This window comes from Schistocerca americana, chromosome 1, assembly GCF_021461395.2.
Source record: "Schistocerca americana isolate TAMUIC-IGC-003095 chromosome 1, iqSchAmer2.1, whole genome shotgun sequence".
In the NCBI taxonomy this organism is placed as follows: domain Eukaryota; kingdom Metazoa; phylum Arthropoda; class Insecta; order Orthoptera; family Acrididae; genus Schistocerca; species Schistocerca americana.
Window position 1 is genome coordinate 899,889,224 of NC_060119.1, and position 17,820 is coordinate 899,907,043.

Genomic DNA, 17,820 nt, shown 5'->3' on the forward strand with positions numbered 1-17,820 from the left:
CCTTGCATTTTTGTGATGATATTCTTATTGAAACTTTCATCCCCTAATACAGATTTATTTATATCTGGCTGAGATTTAGCTTTAAATTTTTTTAAACTCTCGAAATATTTACATAAAAATTTTTATCCCCTATTTCAGCCCCTTATAGATTGAGTTTCCAAAAGCACTGACATACATGTTTTTTTTTATTATTATTATTTGTAACCGTGAAGTCAAATACAAGTTTTCATACATGTAACTTTAAAATCTCTTTCATAATGAAATAATTCACTAAACTATTCGTTCCCTATTTCACGCCCTACATGGCTTGAATTTGCAAACACTTAAAAAAATTCACCATTTCACCCTCTTAGTGATCGAATTACCATAAATACAGAAACAAGTATTTTTTTTATTTCTGATTGAGGAACCAAATATCAATTTTCGTATTTCTAGTTTCAAAACTGCTTTAAAAGCGACATTTTTCAAAAAGCCTTTCATCCCCTGTTTCCTCCCCTTATAAGTGGAATTTCGAACAATAGCTCCTTAAAAGACAACTACAGTATGAGATCCACAACCTTTCCAAATTTCAAGTTTGTGTCCTTCGCCGTTTGGGCTGGGTGATGATGATTCTGTGAATGAGTCTGGGCATATTTCCCCTTCTTAGGAGTAAACTTTCCAAAAATAGTGAAACTGTGTTTTTTCATTGCTAACCGAGAATTCAAATACCAATTTTCATAGATTTAGCTTTAAAATGCTTTCACAATGAAATATTTTCATACTCGTAAAACACTTCACTCCCTATTTCATCTCTCAGGAATTGAATTTCCCAAAACAGTTAAATGCGTATTTTTTTTATTTCTGCCAGAGAAGTCAGATGCAAATTTTTATAAATTAACTCAAAAATGCTTGCATAAGGAGATATAAAAATTTTCACCATCGTAAAGGCTGAAATTCCAAAAGCACTGAAACATGTATTTTGTTCTTTTTATTTGTAACTGTAAAGTCAAATACGAATTTTCATAGATGCAGCTTTAAAATTGCTTTAATAGTTCTTCGATAATTTATTCAACAAAATCTTCACCCTCTATTTCACCCCCATAGGAATTAAATTTCCAAAAATGTTGAAACATTTATTTCTTTATTTCTGACCAAGAAACCAAACACCAATTTTCGTAGATCTAGTTTAAAAGTTTCCTTAAGAGTGACATATTTTCAAAAAAAGCTCATCTTCTACTTCAATTAATCCCTTATTAAACGACGACTACAGAATAAGATCAACACTCTCTCCCAATTTCAAATTTCTATCCTTAACGGTAAGTCGCAATGCTAGAAAACTGTAACGAAATGCAGGACGCTTGGTGCAAGGAATGATTTACCCTCGATATAAACAAATGTAACGTATTGGGAATACATGAAAAGACCCTTTATTGTACGACTACACGACTACAGAACAATCATTTGAAGCAGTTACGTCCATAAAATATCTAGAAGTATGCGTACGGAGCGATTTGAAGTGGAGCGACCACAAAAATTGATGGCGGGTGAGGCAGTTGCCAGACAGACTCAAGAAGGTACTTTACAAAACACTCGATCGACCAGTATTGTAATATTGCTTGTCAGTCGGAGATCTGCACCAGAAAGGAGTGATAGAGGAAATAGAGAAGAGCCAAAGAAGAGCAGCACGTTTCGTTACAGCTTCATTCAGTGAGCGCGAAAGCGTCAAGAAGATGCTCCAGTGGCCGATGGTGCAAGGGAGGCGTTCTGCATCACGGTGTGGTCTATTGTCAAAATTCCAAGAATGTGGGTTCCTAGAAGAGTCAACCATACATTACTTCCTCCTACATACACCACACGAAGAGGCCATAACGACAAAATTAGAGGGATTCGAGCCCACACAGAAACATCTCAGCAGTCTTTCCTCCCGCGAACCACAGGCGACTCGAACAGGGGAAGGGTAAGTGATAGTTGTGCACAAAGTACCCTCAGAAACACACTGTAAGGTGGCTCGTGGAGCATAGATGTAGAAATCAGAGCCCTGCAGATAAATCACTTCTTCTCAATTAGTTGAGAGAGAAATTAGTATGAACAGGTCTAGCTAGAAGAGTATGTGAATTGCAGCAAGGAGCAAATGGATCGTGACACGCTGGCGCACAGAAAAAAAAAATTCCAGCATCTTACTAGACACATTTAGAACATTATACTTTCAGACGTATTCTTAACGCACCAAATATAATCAATAAAGCAAAACAAAATTCCGTTGTCTTAAGTTCAAATGGTTCAAATGGCTCTGAGCACTATGGGACTTAACATCTGAGGTCATCAGTCCCCTAGAACTTAGAACTACTTAAACCTAACTAACCTAACGACATCATACACACATCTATGCCCGAGGCAGGATTCGAACCTGCGACCGTAGCAGTCGCGCGGTTCCGGACTGAAGAGCCTAGAACCACTCGGCCACCGCGGCCGGTTTTGTCTTAAGTAGTCCAGTAAATCATGCAGTGTGACAGATTCATTTGAGTGGTCCGTACATTTGCCGATAGGGCCAAATGCCTGGGGAAAAAATTTAAAGATTCAGTTATGTTAGTCGGACCATAAGCAGGACACTGAATAAATAGAAACCCTAATAAACTTTTACAAAGCAATGACAATACCAGCTATACTCTGTAGTAGTAAGCCTTGGACATTAAAAGCTGCAAATGACCGAAGAATACAAGCAGTGGAAATGATGTTTTTAAGAAGAGCATCTGGCTGCAGACCGTCTGATACGATAAGGGATACAACAATCATCCAGGGACTATGTTTTTAAAGCATAAACGAACAGATCGCAGATTATAGAAATAAATGGAGGGATCATATCATAAGACTGAAGGAAAGTAGAATGCTCAAAATTATAATTAATTATTGATCAATAGAGACGCGACCAAGAAAGACCAAGATAGATTTATATTGATCCATTGTGGACATGGGACAGCGGCTAGTCAAATATTTCCCAAGGATAATTGCCAAAAAGCCGAACGCTTTGAGAAGTTATTTCATTTTTAGAACCAGTTTCGGCATTTCTATATGTCATCTTCAGGCCCCGTATGCACATCATGTATAGACAACCAGACGTATCAATATTATCATACTGGAGCCATCAGTATCTGGATACCATGAATTCGTTACGCGAGTGCATCCTTCGAAGACATGAACAATGTACATAATAATTTTAAAAACCCTGTCTCGTGAAGTAGCACAATTTATTCAATGACTTCGCGTCCGCTGGCACATGTCTCGAAGGCCAACAACGACACAGACCTACCTATATAGCTTTAGATCCTATATAGCTTTGTAACCACTGCTTCAGGCTACCTCGCCTCAGTGTTGAATATAATTAAAATAAACTGGGTAAGTTAGGAGAACTTTGTTCTTGAGTGATCAAAGGTGGACGTATGGAAAACGCGTAAAGATTAATTAAACAAAGACCAGGGAGGAGGATAATGAATTCGTAAGATTGCAACTGCACTCATACACAATATATTCATCAATATTCGTGTACGGGAGTAGTGGGACAACCTATGTGTCACCCCTCTCTCCATTGTTGCCAGATGTATCCAAGTTGGCGGCGATGACGTCATCCAATATGGCGGCCTGTAGACTTGCAAAAGCACATGATGTCATCCAAGATAACGGCCGTGACGTCATCAAAGATGGCGGATTTTGGCGAGAAGATAGGTCAATTGGGCTACCTCCACTAACCTATCCTCCTGTCCCCTCCTCTCAGGAAATGGCGGGAAGTTCAAATTCCATCAAGACAATACAACACACCACGGCTGCCTCTACTAACCTAAGAAAATGGCGGGAAAATAGGTCACGTGGGCTACCTCCACTAACCTAAGTCATCCGACCACCATCTCTTCCTAGGAAATGGCGGGAAGAGGACTCAGCCTGTGCTGGTCATAAGTCTTTATTTTGCATTCAGTCTTCATTTAAACAATTTGAGGCACTACCACTATCCAGTGTGTTTGCCGCGAGGTCTGAAGTCCAACTGACCTAGTTCACAGTACTGCCACCAGAGGGTGCTGTCATCCATTCACTCAAGACGGCAGGGAAAGTGGCAGGAAACTGTGTTCGCCATGAGGTCCAGAATCCATCTGAATTGGTACACATTACTGCACCACAGGGCGCTGTCGTCGATTCCATGATGTAATCCAAGATGGTGGGTGAAAATGGAAGAAAACAGTGTGTTCACCATGAGGTCCAGGCCTACTACACAGTACTGCCACCAGAGATTACTGTCATCCCTCTCATCTGTTAGACTGCTTTCTCTCTCATGATCCTAATGGGACATGAGTGACATGCCTAGCCCACATGCACACATACTGACATCACAGATTGTGCTCTAGAAATCTGTTCCACCGCTCGCGATCCTAACGGGACATGCATGATGTGTGTAGCCCATGAGCGTGCATACTGACATTGCAGCGTCTAGCCCACACGCGCATACTGACATCACATATTGTGCAATAGAAATCAGCTCCACTGCTTGCGATTCTAATCGGACATGTTTACTTTTGCCACGGTGTACTGCACCCACATCTCATAGACAAAAACACACTGGTGCATAATGCGAAAAGCGCGCATCTAACAAGGTTCTCAACGTTATGCAAAAGTTATACCACTATGTAAAAATAAGATCCAAGTCGAACTCTTGGAAACTGTATAGTGTCCCACAAATACTTAACATTCACTTTCTTGATGTCTTAGCTTATCTGCATAGAAAAATTCTTACCCTAACATTAACTGTTTACCAAAATATACCAGCATTTCATCTCTTCCACTGTACACTATTCCTAAATACTAAAAAAAAAATCACCATTTTATTACCTCAAGACTTTCTAAATGATGTCCTTCAGCATTTACAAAGCTAAGCTAAATGTAAGAAACACTAGTCTTAATACCAGCAACCTAGAATTACCTGTATATAGCTTTCACGTTCGAAAATCACTAAGCTCGCAGACTGAGCGAGATGCAATAAAAACACTTCCCATCCTTGATCAAGAATATATGTAATTGCATTCTCCTCAAATGAATTCGTAATATACACATAATGACTTCAGATTCAGAGGTTGAATTCAATATCATACAGTGTGTGTTCCAAAAAGCATCTTCATTCATAGTATGAATTTTTTCGCTGTAAATCCATAAATTATCACAGACTCAGTTCTCGTCGAGGTACTGGAAGCATCTGGCTAGTTCAGCTTTCAGTCACTATTACTGCTAGTGACGTCCCCCCCCCCCCCCCCAAAAGAAATAAAAATGTTCAACACCCATTGGTTCACGCTGAGATCATGTGATGGCATGTCATCACATCTATACAAGGAGTCACTCTCCAGCAGTCTTTCTCACTCGTCCTTAGTTCGTCTCAGCATTCATTCGTGTGTGTGTCTCTGTGTTCACTGATTCTTTTATCGACACAAGATAAAGAGAGCTAACTCCGGCAACTCCTCAGAGTGTAGTGGGAAGAGACTTAGAGTCTAGGGTACAGGATTGCCAAGTGAGTAAAAATTTCTATTTTCAGGCTAAATTTTCATGTTTATGTTAAATTCGCCTTATTAATCATGTGTCCTTGTTATAGTAAAATTCGCGGATTTTGTCCTCGGGTGTGAGGAGAGGTAGGAGCGGGCTGGACCGCAACAGGCTCCGGAAGTACAGCCTCCTTTGTTCGGTGCACAGTCGGAATTGCCTTGTGAGTATTATTTTCATTTTAATTTCTTCTTCTTCTTCTATATTAGCCATTCGAAATTTTTTCTTATTTCATAGTTATATTTTTTTCTAAATCACCTGAAGCAAATTCAAATTCAGTTGGAGGCAGAGCTGGGCGCTGTTCCACAAAGCGTTGCTGCTGCTGCAGAAGATAATTGTTTTCGGCCCCCAGCTGTAGATAACCGACAATAGCACCCACGTAAGTATAGAGAAAAATATGGATGTGTGATCTTTCAGCCTAACTCGGCATTCAAAATGAATAAAATTATCTTACAGGAACAGCTCTACACAACTTGGATTTGCTAGATGAGGCAGCTGGAGGCTGCTCATCAGCGGATCAGGAACAGCCTCCAGAAAATAATTAGATGGCCAAGCAGCATACTTGTAAGTTTAAAAAAATATATTACCTGCCTCTAATTAGTAGTGCTAGTAGTAGTAGTAGTAGTAGTAGTAGTAGTAGTATAGATAGTTTTTTACTCTAGCAAATCGGCTTATATATCTTGTTTGTTGTTGTTGTTTTTCTAGGCGAGGACCGACCAAATCGATCATATCTCTCTCTGCTTCAGGATGATTACGATGATTTTTTTGAGGGTGCGATGGAGTCCCCTGATCAATAGTTTAGGCCCTGGAGCCAGAGCGAGAAAGGTAGTTACTCACCCCGCTTACAACCATGTAATCGTCAGAATTCTTTCTTTCACCACACCAGCAGTGGTAAACAATGTACCTAACTATTATTTATTTTATCTCTTCTTCTTCTTCTTCTTCTTCTTCTACAGCGGTCATGTCTCAACACGGTGTGGCGCGTATACCGGTGGCGGCTAATCCGTCCTCCTCATCAAAGCGGCCCCCGGAAAGGCACGCCTCGCCTATAAGGGCACAGCTAGTCGCCACATGAGAAGCGCCTGCCGTAGTGGCCACGGCTGCCGCCCGCGGGCCCGACCCTGCCCCAGCTGCCGTGTCTGCTACATCATCACTCTGGCGCCATGGGCTGCGCTCTCGCAGCAGCTCGATTCAGCAGCGTCTCCCCCTGCACCGTCACGTGAGGTACAACACGCACCCCAATCCAGCTCACCAACTCCATCGTCTAGTTCTAGTTATAGTATTAGTAACAGAGAGGATCCTGTGGCTAGTAGCAGTTCCCTGCCCCGTCCTTTTAGTGAAGGACATCACGTCAGTCATACCATACCGCAGTTAGAGTGCTCAGTGATTGCCGATGCCTTTGAGGATCGAATATCCTTCACCAGGATCAACAACATGGCAGGAGGGTACCACGACTCTGATGAATTTCTAAGCACATGCCTTCCTGTTGTGGAAACGGAGCTCCTCAAGGTGGTCAATTAACCGCGGGACCGCACCATAAAATGCAGTGCAGTGCTTTGGTTGAATTATCGCACTCCCCCCCCCCCCTCCCCCCCAAAAGTTGAGACTGGTGTTGAAGAGATTTCATTATCTTTGGGGGGGAAAATGGCGTGATAACGTGGAGCACATCAATCGCCGAGTGGTTTCGTAAATCCACCATGAGTGCTATATTGGGCACGGTTTTCTGAGATGGAAGTGAGAGGCTCAGCTCAAGGACTCAGCAGGATTCTACATCTGACATTCATACACATGTCTAGGATCTGGTAAATGGAGGACCAATCTAAATCAAGCTCCCTAAAGATATAGCAGATAAGCATGCATGCATTAATGTCGAAAATGATCAGGCTTGTTTTGCATGGTCAACCCTGGTTTGTGAAAGAAAGTACGATCGAAGGGATCATCCTGAGTGTCCCAGTACGTACCATGTGGGTGATAATATTCGTGGGTATTATAAATTTGATGGTGTAGCGTTCCCCTTCAAGCTCCAGGACATACCTTAATTTGAGCCACGGGATACCGGCATATCAGTTCATGTTTGTGGCCTGGAGAAGAAAAGCAAGTCAGATCAAGCACGACAAGTATATCGTGGTCGAGCCCCTCCATTTCTCAAAATTTGCCAGTGAGTATGAGCTGCATGTAAACATGCTGCTCTTCTCTGAAGGTGATAAGTATCACTATGTTTGGATCAAAGACATATCCCAACTCCTTTCCTAACAACTATCATCTGATCATCGTGTAAAACATAATTGCTTAAGGTGCCTCAATTCTCATCAGACAAGTTATTAGCAGCGCATCTAGTAGACTGTTCTTCCAAGGATCCCGTACGAGTTATTATGCCTACCGAGGACAACAATTTCGTAATGTTCAAGAATGCTCATCAGGAGCGATGTCCATTTGTAGTGTACGCCGACTTTGAATGCCTCCTCGCTCCCGTGATTCGCTGTGAAGGTACCCTACAGCCTCACATACCACCTTTACAGAAAAACATGTACCATATGCGACAGCGTACCAAATTGTATAGTCATATGATTCCAGTCTTAACCACTACAAATCTTACATTGGGGACAGCCCTGCTGTTTGGTTGCTCACTGAGCTCGAAAAACTTGCAGCAACGTTCCCACGACCACATCGAAGGAGAGTGAAGATTTGTGTAATAACGCTGTTGATAGTCATATTTGTGGGCTGCAGTTACATAGAAAAGCGGAAACTTCTCGTAGGGACCACTGTTATCTTACGGGAAAGTTTAGTGGCGCAGCTCACAACGAGTGAAATTTGAAGTACCAGCTACCTAGACACTTGCCCGTCTTCTTCCACAATTTAAACGGGTGTGACGCTCACTTTCCAGTCGAGCACTTGGCTAATTTCAGCTTGGAGTACAATCAGGTCAGTGTCCTACCTGAGAGCGTCGAGAAATACATTTCATTCTCCAAATAAATGACGCCAAGAATTATGCGCCGCTTCTTTGATACGCTACGTTTTATGCAGGCACCACTCCAGAAACTCGTTGAAACTCTACCTCAGAGGGATATGCACATCACTCGATCTGCAATTCCCGACGAGGAAAAGTTTCAGCTTATGACTAGGAAGAGGGTTTCCCCATATGAGTATATGGATAGTATGATGAAACTCAACGAAACCACGCCACCCGACATAACTGCATTCTCCAGCAACCTTACAGGCGATGCCATAATGGATGCAGACTATCAGCATGCCTTAAATGTCTCGCGGGAATTCATTATTTCCATTTTAGGAGAGTACACACGGCTTTACACGGACACAGATGTGCACTTGCTTGCAGACGTTTTCGAGGAATTTCAGGGTCTGTGTATGACCACACATTCTCAGGGTCTCGCCTTTCATTACACGGCACCTGGGTTGTCTTGGGATGCATGCAAAGGCAAGTAATCTGCGGATGGGTGACAGGTTTAACGCATCCCTTGATAAGAGTTTTATAATGTACCTCAACGTGAATAACTTGCACGGGCACGCCCCATGCAGCAATCACTGCCGATTGGTGAGTTTCGATGGATGCTCGAACACGAATGCAAGGGATTAGGTGGAAAAGTTATGGGAGGGGGGGTTGGCAGCTGATTCTGCTGTAGAACATGTGGTGGAGGCAGAACTCACATACCCTATTAGTTTGCATGATGTGCATGCTGATTTGCCGCTGTGTCCAGAGCAACTAGTTCCGTGAGGAGTATCCATCCCAAAACTGATGACAACACTGGGGGATAAGTTGAGATACATTATTCATTATCTTAACCTCCAGCAATGTCTCAGCTTGGATATGGAGCTGGTTTAGAATCACCCGGGCTATATCCTTCAAGCAGTCCCCCTAGTTGAAGGAGTATATTGATTTGAATATGAGACAGAGAGGACATGTGACTTTTAGAAAGATTTTTATAAATTAATGAATAATTCAATTTTCGGTAAAAAATGGAAAATTTGAGGGGATGGCATTAAAGTTTGATTACAACTGAATGGGATGGGCGTTATGGCGTAAGAAAATGAATTGCCAGACCAAATTCTAAGCAGGTCACCATATTCAATAAGAACTTTGTTGCTGTGAAGATGACGAAGACTACAGTTGAGTTTACCAAACCTATTTATGTGGGGACATTCATAGTAGACCTATCAAAACTCCACATGTACCACTTTCATTATGAGTTTGCGAAAACTCATTTCGCAGATCCTATATTAATTTATATGGATACAGATAGCTTCCTCTATTGGATGAAGAACTATGATCCATATGATTTAATTGGGTGCCACAGTAATGAATTCGACATATCCTCATACATGGCCGATAATCCTTATGGTATTGTTTCACAGAACAAGAAGGTTATCGGTCTTATGAAGGACGAGGCGAATGGACTGCCGATTGTGGAGTTTGTAGGTCTACCATAAAAAATGTATGTGTATCGCACATTGGAAGGTGCCACCCAGAGGCGGGATGTGTGTGTTGCATGGCAGCGAGAGCCCTCCCTATCGAGGACTATTTGCGGTGCCTGTGTAGTGGTGTTCACGATGCTGCACTGCATCCACCACATATGGTACGGCAGACCAGTATTCTATCGAGAGGTGTACAATGTGCTACAGTCTAAAACTGGTCTGTCACCTCATGACAATAAAAGCGTCATTTGTGATGACAGGATTGAAACTCGCCCGTACTCACACTACTCACTTGTAGCGAGAGAAGGGGCTGGGGACTCTGATTGAGTGATAGTGAGAGAGAGAGAATGAGAGAAAGAGAGAGAGAGAGAGAGAGAGAGTCTGCAGGGTAGTAGTATGACCATTTTATCATAGTGTAAGTAATTTTGTGTGTGGGGGGAAGGGGGGAGGGAGGGTGGGTGGGTGTGACATGTAAATATTTTTGTGAACTATGTACATGAGTGTATACATGCACAGAGAGAGAGAGAATGTGTGGAAAAGAAAGGATAAAAAAAGAAAGAAATTATGTTAATACATGCACAACACGTGTGTGAAAGAAAGAAAAAAGCATAAACAAAAAAATATTAAAAAAGGCAAAATAGAAAAAAATTAAATATTGGTTTATTTGTTCATATGCAATGTATGTGTAACCTGTAAATACCATGTGAGTGTTGTAAATAGAATAGCTTTTAAGTTTTTCACCTGCTACTAGCCACCCAAGTTGGTATAGTTTTTAAGTGTATATACAGCTCACAGTCCATCAGAATTGTTATTGTAAAAACCTTTGCTATTGTGGACTCATGAAATTAGATTCTATGCATGCGCTGTCCATCAGAATTATTGTAAAAGCTATGCTACTGGGGCTGTGGAATTTAGTTGTAGTAGTAAAGAAAGTATTTCCGCGTTAGTTATTAGCATAGATTTATGAAAAAAAAATCGTACCAGTGTTACTGTTGTAGCGTGTAAATTAAAAATATTTCTGCACTGGAATAGAAGAGTCAATTTGTACTTCAAGAATACTATATTGTACCTCAAGAATTATATTGTACCTCAGTAACTATATTGTATTTGTGAGAACTGAATAAAGCAAGAAAAAAATTAGTCAGCATACATCTTTGTTTTTTTATTTACAAAAATAAACCATATCCCCTATTGCATTATGTATGTTTATATAGAGGGTATTTCGAAAAGAATATAGGGGTTTAACGCTTTATAATATTTATTATATTAAACTTACAGTTATAAATGATATGTCAAATGAAAGAGCAACTCAAACAGTTTTACCAAGAACCTTATAAATGTTCAATGTGAGCACCATTTGTCACCATTGCGATTGGTTGAACTTCACTGTACCCGAGCGCTGGATAGGCCGCAAGGGGCCCGATGACAGGGCTTGCTTTGCATGGCCTCCACGTTCACCCGACCTAACGCCATGAGATTTTTTCCTTTGGGGCTTCTTCCAAGATTGGTGTGTACGTGCTTCCGCTACCAGCAGACCTCCATGAATTAAGAAACCGGACTGAAGCGGCTGTTGCTACAATCACTGAAGACACACTTATCAATGTTTGGGAAGAACTCGGCTATAGACTTGATGTGTTCCATGTGACAAATGGTGCTCACATTGAACATTTATAAGGTTCCTGGTAAAACTGTTTGAGTTGCTTTTTCATTTGTCATATCATTTATAACTGTAAGTTTAATATAATTAATATTGTAAAGCGTTAAAACCCCGATACTCATTTATAAAAACCCTGTATATAAATAGGCTGTGCATATCTCAAATGACGTTAGTTTTTGTGAAGATGAGTGCTATTAAGGAGGTTGTGAGGTAAAAATTATTTATTTATCATCCAACTTAAAAGTAATTTTACATTTTCATGAGCAGACACAGCAACCTTTTTTCATACATGTTCTTAAGTCAATGGAGAGGACACCCATAGAATTCCAGGTCTTGAATAGCAGCAAACTTAAAAATTCGACGCATCCATGAGATCTTTTCCTTCCGATTCACGTAGACTATGGTATCCGTGTGGTTGAATACTTTAAGCGTCGTCACCATATCTTTATAGAATATGCCAGGATCATCCCAGTGAATTCCATGGTAGAAATGTTTTAACCACTTTGCACTCTTCCATGTCTTAGCACACTTCACATACCTGAAAGACCTCGGTGATGCAATGTTTGCTGAGAATGTCCTTATTATTCCAGCATATTGTGTGTACGCTGCAAACGCCACATCTTTGAATATGAACTGTCTACACTCATCATCATAGAAACCCGCTACGAATTTCTCTCCTGTGCCAACCTTTCCACCTCAGAGTAGAAATTGCGACCTACATCTTCAGTTATTAGCTGGATGTATTCCAATCTGCCTTCCTCTACAGTTTTTATCCTCTCAGTTTTTACCCTCTACAGCTCCCTCTTGTCCAATGGAGGTTACTCGCTGATATCTTAACAGATGTCCTGTAGTCCTGATTCTTTTTCTTGTCAGCGATTTTCGTATATTCGTTTCCTAACCGGGCCACCTCCTCATTCCTCACCTTAACAGTCAACCTTCTTCTGTAGTACCACATCTCAAATGCTTCGATTCTCCTCTGCTCTAGTTTTCCCACAGTACATGTTTCGCAACCATAAAATGCCCTGCTTCAAACGCACATTCTCAGGAATTTCTTCCTCATATTAAGCCTATATTTGATACTAGTAGACTTGTCCAGGAATGCCTTTTTCGTCAGTGCTAGTCTGCTTTTTGTCGTCCTTGCTCCATTTATCATGGGTTATTTTGCTGCTTAGGTGACAGAATTCCTTAACTTCCTCTGCTTCGTGATTACCAATTCTAATGTCGAGTATCTCGCTGTTCTCATGTACGCCGGCTTTCATTAATTTCGTCTTCTTCGATTTTCTCAGTTCATATAATATACTCATTACACGATTCCATGCAATGCATCCCGTAATTCTTCTTCACTTTCACTCAGAATGGCAATCTCATCAGCGAGTATTATCATTGATATCCTTTCACCTTCAATTTTAATCCCAGTCTTGAATATTTCTTTCATTGCCATCACTGCATCTTCATGTATCGATTGAACAGTAGGGGGGAAATACTACAGCCCTGTCTTACGCCCTTTTTAATCCGAGCACTTCGTTCTTGTTCTTCCATTCTTCTTGTTCCCTCTTTGTTCTTGTACAAATTGTACAATACCCGTCTTTCCGTATAGTTTACCCCTATTTTCCTCAGAATTTCCAATATCTTGCACCATTTATCCTTGTCAATGCTTTTTTCAGGTCGACAAATACTACAATAGTGTCTTGATTTTTCTTCAGTCTTGCTACCATTATCAGCCTCAACGTCAGAACTGCCTCTCTGGAGCCTTTGCGTTTCCTAAAGCCAAACCGATTATCATCTAACAGATCTGCAATTTTCTTTTCAGCTCTTCTGTATATTACTCATGTCAGCAACTTGGCTTCATCAGCTTTAAACTGACTGTGTGATAATTCTCGCACTTATCGGCCCTTGCCATGCTTGGAATTGTGTAGATGACGTTTTCTTCGAAAGTTTGATGGTATATCGCCAGTACCACACATTCTACACGCCAACGTGAATATTCATTTTATTGCCACTTTCCCCAATGATTTTAGGAATTCCGATGGAATTTTCTCTAGCCCTTCTGCCTTATTTGATCTTAAGTCGTCCAAAGCTTATTTAAATTCTGATCTTAGTACTGGATACCCTATCTCTTCCCTGTCGTTTCCTGTTTCTTCTTCTATCACATCATCAGACAGGTCCTCCCCCTCCACAGTCCTTAAATGTATTGTTTGCACCCACTCGCTCTCTCCTCTCCAGTTAACACAGGACTTCCTATTGCACTCGTAATGTTACCGCCCTTACTTTTAATTTCACCGAAGGCTGTTTTGACTTTTCCGTATGCTGAGTCAGTCCTTCCGGCAGTCATTTGTTTTTCGATTTGTTCACGTTTTTCATGCAGTCATTTCGCCTTTGCTTCCCTGCATTTCCCATTTATTTTGTTCCCAAGTACTTGTATTTCTGTATTCCTGAATTATTCTGCAAGATTTTGTACTTCCTTCTTTCGTCGATCAACTGAAGTATTTCTTCTCTTATTCATGGTTTCTTCGCAGTTACATTCCTTGTACCTACGTTTCTCTTTCCAGCTTCTGTGACTAGCCTTTTTTAGAGATGTCTGTTCCTCTTGAACTGAACTGCCTATTAAGTTGTTCATTATCGCAGTATCTATAGCCTCAGACCACTTCAAGCGTATCTCTTCATTCTTTAGTAACTCTGTATCCTGTTTCTTTGCACGTTGATTCTCCCTGACTAGTTTCTTAAGCTTCAGCCTAATTTTCATCACTACCAACTTGTGGTATGAGTATATATCTGGTCCTGGGTATGCCTTTACAATCTATTATTTGATTTCGAAATCTCTACCTGACCATGATGTAATGTAACTGAAATCGGCCCGTATCTCCTAACCGTTTCCGAGAATACCTCCTTCTCTTGTGATTTGTGAACAGAGTCTTCCTTACCAAATGAAATTGATTGCAGTTACTCTATCTCCACTCTCGTTCCTACTACTAAGCACGTATTACCTAGAACCCTTTCTTCTACTCCCTCCCCTAAAACCGAATTCCAATTCTCCATGACTATTAGATTTTCATCTCCCTTTGTGTACTAAAATACCTGGTCATTTTCCTCAGATACCTTGTCTGTCCCTTCATCCTCCACTTGCGAAGTCGGCATGTATCCCTAAACTACTTTTTTTCGGTATTGGTTTACTACCCTCTCTTATGAAAACAACCCTATCACTGAACGGTTCACAGTAACCCCTCTCAGCCCTACCTCCCTTCTTGTAATGAATCCTACTTCTATAATACCACTTTCTGCTGTTGTTGATATTACCCTTTACTCGTCTGCCCAGAAATCCTTTGTTCAGAAATCCTTGTCTTTCTCCATTTCACTACACTGAACCCACAGCATCTAGTTCGAGCCTCTGCAATTCCCTTTTTTGATTTTCTTGCTTCCCTTCTACGTTCAAATTTTTGACATTACACCCCCGACTCGTAGACCGTTATTACATCTTTATCTCATGGCCACCTTCCTTCAGCATTTTCTTTCCGGAGATCCGAATGGGGGACTAATTCGAAACTTTTTGCCAATGGGGAGATCATCATGACGCTTTTCAACTACAGGCCAGATGTCCTGTAGGTACATGTTACGTGTCTTTAATGCAGTGGTTTCCGTTGTCTTCTGCATCCTAATGCCGTTGATCATTGCAGATTCTTTCACCTTTTGGGGGCTATTTCCCACCGCAAGGGTCATATCGTACACGTGTAAAAGTACTGTAAGAACACCTGTAAGTAGGCTGTTTAAGTTTTTTTTATTGGTAACACCACATAGCGCTCTGTATGAAAATCACTGGCTGTGCTGTGTGCAGTCTGTGGCTAGTTTGCATTGTTGTCTGCCATTGTAGTGTTGGGCAGCTGGATGTGAACAGCGCGTAGCGTTGCGCAGTTGGAGGTGAGCCGCCAGCAGTGGTGGATGTGGGGAGTGAGATGGCGTAGTTTTGAGAGCGGATGATCTGGACAGAGACAGTAAATATGTAAGACTGGATGTCATGAACTGCTATATATACGAGGGTTATTCCAAAAGTAAGGTCCGATTCGCCGTAACTATTGAAATTTGGCGCCAATGACAAAACACGCATGCGCGCCGACTCCCGGCAAGCCTTGCGCGTCAAACGCCGCCATTCGCTTTGTTACTGTTGCTGAGTGTAGTTCACAGTGTCACTTTACAATGTTTAAGACAATTGATCAGCCCGCCGATTGTGAAGTAAGGGCAGTGATACGGTTTTTGTCTGCAAGAAACAATTCAGCGGCGGAAATCCATCGGCAGATTACTGAAGTGTACGGTCCTAACATAATGAGCGACAGTAAAGTGCGCAAGTGGGTGCGAGCTTTTAATGAAGGACGGGATAATGTGCACGATGAACCACGGTGTGGCCGACCATCAGTGATTTCAGACGATTTGGTCAATGCGGTTGACAAAAAAATTCGTGAAGATCGCCGATTCACTATTACAGACGTAGACATGCATTTTCCGAATGTGAGTAGAACAACTTTGTACAGAATTGTGTCTGAACATTTGAAGTTTCACAAATTGTGTGCCCGTTGGGTTCCCAGGCTGCTTACTGAGCCCCAACGAATGAAAAGAATGGCTTTTGCTCTTGATTTTTTGGAGCGATATCATAAGGAAGGTGACAGTCTTTTAGACAATGTTGTCACAGGGGATGAGACATGGGTTTCTCACATCACTCCAGAGTCTAAACGTCAGTCAATGCAATGGCGTCACACGTCATCGCCTGTCAAGGTCAAGGCAAAGCAGACAATCTCAACACGTAAGGTTATGGCGACTGTGTTCTGGGATAGACGTGGAGTATTGTTAGTCGACTTTATGGAGAGAGGAACAACGATTAATAAAGCCGCCTACTGCGCTACCCTGACTAAACTTCGACGTGCAATCCAGAATAAGCGACGTGGTCTTTTGTCGTCTGGAATCTTGTTGTTGCATGACAATGCCAGACCCCACACTGCAAATGAAACGCAAGCTCTGATCAAGAAATTTGGATGGGAACAGATGGCTGTTTTGACTTTTCCGTATGTTGAGTCAGTCCTTCCGGCAGTCATTTGTTTTTCGATTTGTTCACGTTTTTCATGCAGTCATTTCGCCTTTGCTTCCCTGCATTTCCCATTTATTTTGTTCCCAAGTACTTGTATTTCTGTATTCCTGAATTATTCTGCAAGATTTTGTACTTCCTTCTTTCGTCGATCAACTGAAGTATTTCTTCTCTTATTCATGGTTTCTTCGCAGTTACATTCCTTGTACCTACGTTTCTCTTTCCAGCTTCTGTGACTAGCCTTTTTTAGAGATGTCTGTTCCTCTTGAACTGAACTGCCTATTAAGTTGTTCATTATCGCAGTATCTATAGCCTCAGACCACTTCAAGCGTATCTCTTCATTCTTTAGTAACTCTGTATCCTGTTTCTTTGCACGTTGATTCTCCCTCCTTACAGTCCGGACCTGGCGCCAAGTGATATCCACCTGTTCCGTTACTTAAAGGAGTTTCTCGGCGGCAAGCGCTTCGACACAGATGATGAAGTGAAAGAAGCAGTTAAGGACTGGTTATCGTCACAGGCGGCCGATTTCTATAACATGGGCATTCAAAAGCTTGTTGAACGATGTGACAAATGTTTAAATAAGTATGGAAGTTATGTAGAAAAATAGATAAAGATGTAAGGAATGTAAATAAAACAATTGTTTTGAAAAAACATTTTAGTTTTGATTTTTTTTTATAACCGGACCTTACTTTTGGAATAACCCTCGTATTATGACTTTTGAACACTATTAAGGTAAATACATTGTTTGTTCTCTATCAAAATCTTTCATTTGATAACTATGCCTATCAGCAGTTTAGTGCTTTCAGTAGTTTAAATCTTTTATTTAGCTGGCAGTAGTGGCGCTCGTCGTATTGCAGTAGTTCGAGTAACGAAGATTTTTGTGAGGTAAGTGATTTGTGAAAGGTATAGGTTAATGTTAGTCAGGGCCATTATTTTGTAGGGATTATTAAAAGTCAGATTGCGTTGCGCTAAAAATATTGTGTGTCAGTTTAAGCACAGTGATGTACAATTTTTCTAAGGGGACGTTACACACTGTGATTGCCATTATTTCAGGTGTATGTGTGAGTGAGTGTGTGCTTATTTGTTTCTATCTAAGATGCAGCTGAATCGACGA